Source organism: Vespa mandarinia, chromosome 6 (genome assembly GCF_050613455.1).
Source record: "Vespa mandarinia isolate Hongniang chromosome 6, ASM5061345v1, whole genome shotgun sequence".
Lineage (NCBI taxonomy): Eukaryota > Metazoa > Arthropoda > Insecta > Hymenoptera > Vespidae > Vespa > Vespa mandarinia.
In genome coordinates, this window is record NC_140815.1 from 1957501 (window position 1) to 1965000 (window position 7500).

General features: G+C 31.2%; 1 protein-coding gene across 5 annotated transcripts in view; it reads right to left on the reverse strand.

The window, feature by feature from the left end:
• The window catches only part of LOC118440760 (PTB domain-containing engulfment adapter protein 1), a 23140-nt gene that overhangs the window by 8389 nt on the left and 7251 nt on the right, over positions 1–7500 (reverse strand). The window contains exon 1 of one of the 5 annotated variants that reach the window (XM_035864263.2): positions 4621–4900. The exons of the other annotated variants lie outside the window; for them this stretch is intronic. The gene's annotated coding sequence lies outside the window, so the exon portion shown is untranslated. Of the gene's footprint in view, positions 1–4620; positions 4901–7500 lie in introns of those variants that run through there. 5 annotated transcript variants of the gene reach the window in all.

The following is a 7500-nucleotide window of genomic DNA, read 5'->3' on the forward strand; positions in this document are numbered from 1 at the left end:
TAAAAAAAACGAAAAACAAATAAAATGAAATAAAATGTTCATATTTACTATAGAAACTAATCCTTCATAATACTTGCATCTTTCGCTCTCTCTCTCTCTCTCTATATATATATATATATATATATATATATATAGACACATACATAGATACATATATGTGAACCAACCTGAAGAGACAAGATCATCGACTGCGTCGTGAAGCGCCATGGAATTTATCGCATCTCGAATATAACCCGTTCTCGAGAGGTTTCTTAGAAAAAGATCTTGCTTTCGATGCGAAAGAGAGAGATAGATAGATAGAGAGAGAGAGAGAGAGAGAGAGAGAGAGAGAGAGAGAGAGAGAGAGAGGGGAGAAAGAGAAAAAGAAAGAAAGAAAACCACAGTCTCGTAGCAGTGACATTCGCTGCATCCGAAGAACTGCAGTGCCGTTTATAGAATAGGACTCGTAGAGTTTCTCTCTATGCGCTATGCGTTAACCCTATAACATAGGTATGCGTATGTTAATGCTAGCTTGCATAACGTTCAAGGTGAAACTCCTCCGAAGCGGTACGCGGCGTCACGTGCATAAGCGAGCTTTTACTGACGCCCATCATCGCCTCTCTGCGAAAGCAATTATTATCTACGTTAATTCGATCTCAGCTACATACCGTTAATAGAACTATTACGAAGCCGAGCAAGATGTATAAGAAAACGGGAGATACGAAGAGAGAAAGAAAGAGAGATAAAGATAGATAGATAACGTCTGACTGTTTGTTTTTTACGATATTTTTTCTGGGATCAGCGTTTCTCAAATCATTCCTTTCGTATCATCTAATAAATACGATTTATAATTGTACCGTTTTTTTTACGAGTCTCGATAAAGATCAAAAGTCAATCCATATTATTTTAAAAATACGATTGTCAATTACATTATTATTCGAACTCGTAATCATATTTTACGAAAAAACTCTTGAATATTAATCAATTTCCTCGCGATTACGGAAAGATTAGGATCGATTTCACGTTTAAATTAAAAATTTAATCGTGGCACATAGAATTTGAGAAGCATTGACTCTATATCATTAACGTAGGTACATATAAAGTCATTAATCATACCTTATTTTTCTATAATAACATATTATAGTTCGGAAAAAAAAAAGTACGATTTTAATGGAAACAAAGAGTAACTACGGCAAGTTTGATACTATTTATGAATTACAAACTAATCTAACGCGAGAACAAGTCGTTCATTTCGCTTGTTAGTAAAAAATAAAGAAAAAAGAAAAATTAAAATTAAAGAATGTATGTACATGTATGTACGTTCAGCTAGGTAAAACCTGGGATAGTCTCTAATTTTTACAACGGATGCGGTCAGTTAGAAAATGTCTGCTCGCACTTTCTCTCGAGTCTTTATAACGTCGATACGATACTATGGCGAACCATTTAGAAAAGTATTGCGGTCTGTCTGACCCACATCCCGAGCTCGTCGTCTATGGAAAACTAATAATCTTTATATATATATATATATATATATATATATATATTTAGATATATAGATGTACGCATATACGTGTCACAGTAAAATACAAATATTTTCGTAGATAGTGGTTGTAATATGCATCCTGCCTTTTGTTCTATGAAATATTAGCAAACTGTAACAAGATTTTATGTATGAATTTTCTATATTTATTTTTGTTTTCATGGATGGAGAAAGGAATATGCGCGCACGCACACGCACGCGCACAGATAGATAGAGAGAGACAGAGAGAGAGAGAGAGAGAGAGAGAGAGAGAGAGAGAGAGAGAGAGAGAGAGAGAATATATATATATCAATTAAATTAACTTTTAAATGTATAAAATAAATAAAAAAATAATAATAAAATATCAATTGAATTAACTTTAAAAAGAAATAAAAAGAATTCAATTTAATTAACTCTGAAATATACAAAATAAAATACAATTTAAATTAAATGACAAAAAATACTTTTTTCCTCTAATAATAATAAATAATAATAATAGGATAATAATAACAAGTTATTAATAATAATATAATATCTAATAATAAGCGTTCATACGAGTAAAATACACGCTAACAATTCTAACACATCACTGTTTCTTGATACATAGTAGTATACCACTCGCCTTGATAATTTGCTCTCGTAATTCGACTACTGCCAAGTAAGTATACACCCCCTCTTACCCTTTCCTCTTTCTCTCTCTCTCTCTCTCTCTCTCTCTCTCTTTCTCTCTCTATCTTCTCCCCTTTTTCCTCCTCTTCCCTACATTTTCCATTCTCGCTCTAAATGTGCCTTTAAACGAAGGTACACAGACTCTATTCTACTTTCTTATTATGAATTATGAGGATAGTTAAATGTAGGCGTTTGTACATACAGATGTGTGGGTATATTACGTTAATGTTTTTCTTCACATTTAACTACAAACGGAACGAAGGAAAAAGTTTTGTAGAGTTCTCTAACGTTCTCACAAATAAACATGATCAAAGAATGGTATTATTTATCTTTAAAGTTTATATTTATTGCGTGCCTTTAAGCGTGTATGAATACATTTCGAACCTTAATTTATGAATTTATAAAAATAACTAAATCCTTTTATGAATTTATCTTATTTAATCGTTTTTGATTAAAACAATATGATTCTAGAAAGTATTAATTAACGTGTTGGTTTTTGAACTTCGTTTAATCGTAAATCGTAAATCGAAAATACCGACGAAAAAAAACACAAATGAAATATTACAGAAATTTCGATAACTTCTTAACCTAAACTTATATACATGTTTTTTTTCTTTTGTCATGATCATGCATTAAATGTTGAAATTTTTGTTTCTTTTTTTTTTCTTTCACAATAAGTGAAATGATAGAAAAGATATCATCGTCTGTTTATTAACGTTGCACCAATCGCGAATACAAACGAAAGTTTTGCATTAAAAAGCGAAAGTAGCGTTTCCGGGTGTGCTCCTTCTTCGTTCAACGATGAAAATAAATTAACCGCAAATGAGGTTCCTTCGATTAATGGGGGAGAAGAAAAAGAAAAAGATAAAGAAAAAGAAGAAAAAAGAAGAAAAAATCCACCAAAGATATGATTAATAATATTGTCAGAAAATGAATTTTCCGACAAATAATCGTCTTATAATTAGTCATTGATAGTATCGACCTAGATTACTATAAAAATAAAATTTTATTTATTTGCTTAACTTAACGAGGTATATAAAGCAAATATAAAAAGAAAGAAGCGATTGAATCGAACGAAAATGAATAATTTATATTTCATTAATTGTAAATAATTATTAACTCGCTATTCCAACAAATTATATTGTTCATTATGCGGATCAATAATTTGTTAAATCTCTCTCATAAATATGCATCAGAAGTACTGTTATTAAACAGGATGACAATTTTCATCGTAAAAAAAAAAGAGAAGAAAAGAGAGAGTGAGAAGAATATTAATACATAATATATACTTATAATATAATATATACTTCAAATAGAATCGAAAAATATAACATTCGAGAATTATTCGGTAATCGAATAAATTATAGAATTAGGGAAAAAAGAAACAAAAAACAAAGAACAAAAAAGTGTTTACTCCAAACGATATTCTATTATATTTGAAGAAAATCTAATATTCGATTTCCAACTTTGATATAAACGAAGTCGGTTAAATGCAACGATGATAAGTTCGCGTGTATTGCGGGGAGGTTAATATGGCGGTGACCTCGATGTTGGTCGCCGAGAAAGAGGCAAAAAGAAAAATAAAGAGAGAGAGAGAGAGATAGAGACAGAAAGAGGGAAGATAGAGAGAAAGAAGCAAATAAACAGAATAAAAAAAAAAAAAAAAAAGAAGTGAAAAAAATAGTAATATAACTGTTAGTCGCTAGACACTTTGAACTTCGATGCAAGTAAGTACGCGCAATCGCGTTCTATTGCCCTCGAGGAAGCGATGAGAAAGAAAAGAGAATGTTTCTGGGTCGCGCAAGAGTCGTCGCGGACAGTAACTAGTCGCTAGGGTGACGCGGACCTAGATTTATTCCGAGCCTCGAGTTAACTATTCCTTTTTTTCCGGAATATTATAGAGACGAATATTTCGATCTTATATTTTTCTTCATTCTTTTTTCGTTTATTTATTTTCTCTATCTATGAAATTTTATGCAACTAAATAACATCGTGGATATTGAACACTCGAAACTCGTCGTTAAGAGTGTTAATTGCTTCTATTCTGTTTCTCATTATCACGAACATTTCGTGTTATTGGCATCGTTATTGGTGTCTTATGAAATTCATTTAAAGTTGAAAATAAATAAATCATTTGTAAGTAAATAATTAAGTAAGTAAATAATTAAATAATTTATGCAACGGCGAAGATCAATTTCATTGGATATAACTTATCGGCCAATAACCGAGCGGTTCCTTCGGATCATTTGTCCAACGAACTTTCAAAGGTAAACGATAACTAGAAACAGGATATTCTTATCTAAGTACTATGATGTGGGCACTTAACTGTATCATTTTACAACTTTCCTATGGCTTTTTTTAAAACTTCCTGTTTGATATTTTTTAATTGTATATCTACCGTAGAAAAGAAAAATATATATATATATAAATATATCTACAAAAACTTAACTCACCTAAAACTATTTCGCCGGTATGAAGAAATTCATCAAATTCTTCAAATGTTAATTTGCATGAAACGCACTGAACAATATCAATGACACGATATCGTATAAAACAAGTGAAAATATACGAAAAGAATGATAGAGAAAGAGAAAAAGAAAAGATAAAAGAGAAAAAGGAACAAGTATAATAAGATAACTACATAATCCGAAGAGTGAGAAAAAAAGAAAAAGAGAGAAAAAGAGAGTGAGATACGAGCCGCTTCCGCACTAACCGACGGCTCGCAAGAGACTAATGCTAGTGGGAAGATGTGGTAATGGCGTCGGCGCGGTCCTTGATGCGATACTATCGCCACCATGCGGAGAACGATTCCTTAGTTTAATATAACGCAGGTCTCCTATTATATTTCTACAATAATAAAAGGCTATTATCATCTAGTCTTTTTAATTTCATCTGTTTATTTTTATCGTATATTACAAAAAATTAATATTTATATGTATATATACATATATAACTTCTTTTTTTCTTTTTTTTTATGAAACGAACTTCGTCCGCGCGCATGTAATTGGAAAGAAATTTTACGATCGGTCTAAAGTCATTCGTATTCATTGATTTTGTTCTATTAAGAGTTATGAAATTCTATATCATAAGATGGACTTTAGATATTGGAATATTATAAGAGAAAATAAATAAAAAAGATTGATTGTGAGACGTATTAACCGCGACGATATGCGAGCATACACGGATACACTAGAGGAGATCAGTGTTGGTAGACGATCCGGTAGAACGAGAAGGGATAGAGGATGGTGGTACCAGCCACGGCCGAGAGCAACGTCGTCGTTCGTCCTCTTCCCTCATTGAACGGTTCGTTCCTTATCAAGGAAAGAACCAGCTCAAAGAAAGATGTATTATTGGCGAGAGACGAACGTGTCTCATTCATAGTCTGTCGCGACGATTTTAATGTCGACATATAACATCTAACAATGTTAGTTCGTATTTGAAAACAACCGTACAATACAATTACGAAATAGACGTACTTTACATCTAATTATAAAAAAAAAAAAGCAAAACAAACAAACAAACGACTCTGTTTCATTTCAAAACAACTTTCAATACGTTTCTCTTTCCTCAATTTGAACAAAGAATTTTATAGTATGTAATTATGTATTGATGTACTTTTATATATATATATATATATGTATATATATATATTTATATGTATGTACATCGAAATGTTCATCATTAGTGGTTCTCAATATTTCAAAATATAAATAGATAAAGGAAACTCGGATAACATTTTCTTCAATCGTTTTCCTCATTATTCGCATATGTTTGAATTTTTATGCAAATACATATGTATATAACTTCTTATAAACTATCGCTCGTATAAGAGGTATAATGTCGATGATCTTATCGTTTAAACTCTTTGAATGTTCGTTGTGCTAAATACGCGAGCTAAATCCCGTCGGCAAAATAGTACTGCTCTTTGAAGAGTAACTTCGTAATAAGACTCGAATAACAGAGCGGTCTTTTCTAACTTCTAATCTATAATATAAACATACTCGTAAATTTTCTTCCATGGGAAAAGAGACGATGGAAAAAAAAAAAGATAAAAGAGGAAAGAAGTATATTCTTGACAATAAAATTTAACTAGTAAAATCTCGAAATATTTTCACACACATACATATATATATATATGTATTTATTCAATATGTACGCAGTAAAGTTGTTCTCGCAAAAATTCGCCAAAATAAAAGCATAAATCACCGATGAAATTTCGTCGAAAGAAAACGTAAACAGGTTATATGTCCTATCAAACGGATTGGGAATCAACGGACACTATGCAACCAAACTTATTAGGTATTCGATTCACAATGGGTAACGGGTTTTTTAAGCCCGTCAAAAATTCCCACACCGATCTTCGTTACATCGTGGAAATAAATAAATACGCAATCAAAAAGGTATATATAAGAAATGTCATTAACAAAAGGATCAAACTTAAAGTTCAACAAAATAAATTGGTAATATTTCTATAAAACAAAAATAAAGATGACGATGATGAAAAACAAACAAGATAATTAACGAAGATGTATTCCAATATCGACAGATATTGAAATGTGATCATTTGATGATACAGAAAAAAAAAGAAAGAAAGAAACAAAAGAGATAAAAATAAAAATAAAAAAATAAAGAAAAAAAGAGAGAAAAACCGGTTTTCTCTTCCCATTCATTATACAATCAAATACCAGAGAGATGATAGCACGCAATCGTTGTTTTCATCTTTCCTCTTACGATTTCTTAGAAGTGCACTTTTCAAAAATATAATAATTTCTATAAAATCGTGATTGAGAAAAACGGACATATATCTATTTCAAATTAGAAATTAAAACTGATAAAAAATAATTATAGTGATTTTTCAAGGATAACACTTTTACATAGGTACGTAATACGCATATATATATATATATATATATATATATATATGTACACATATACATACGTTAATATGTAAATACGTTAAAAATACAAAAAGTTTCTTTCCAGTTTCGTATTTCTACGAGTCTCAATCGTTTGTTTATGAACTTTCTCGAGTTCCGGTTTCGCTCTCTATCGTGACAATACCGAATTGCTAGTAAAAAGACTCTCGAATTGCTCGCCATTCGGTTTACTCGTTAGTCTCCTTCAACGAATAGTTTAACGTACAGTGTGTGTGCGCGCGAGCACACGCGAAAGTGGGGAAAGTAATGTAAGTAACTGATTCGATTCGCCTTTTCCATCCTATCTATCTATGGTCACATACATATACCCACGTACAATATTTATTACGTTTTATAATGTAACTGTCGTCAAAACTGGATTATCAACATGCGTAAGCAAAATTTAATCGAGCGTAT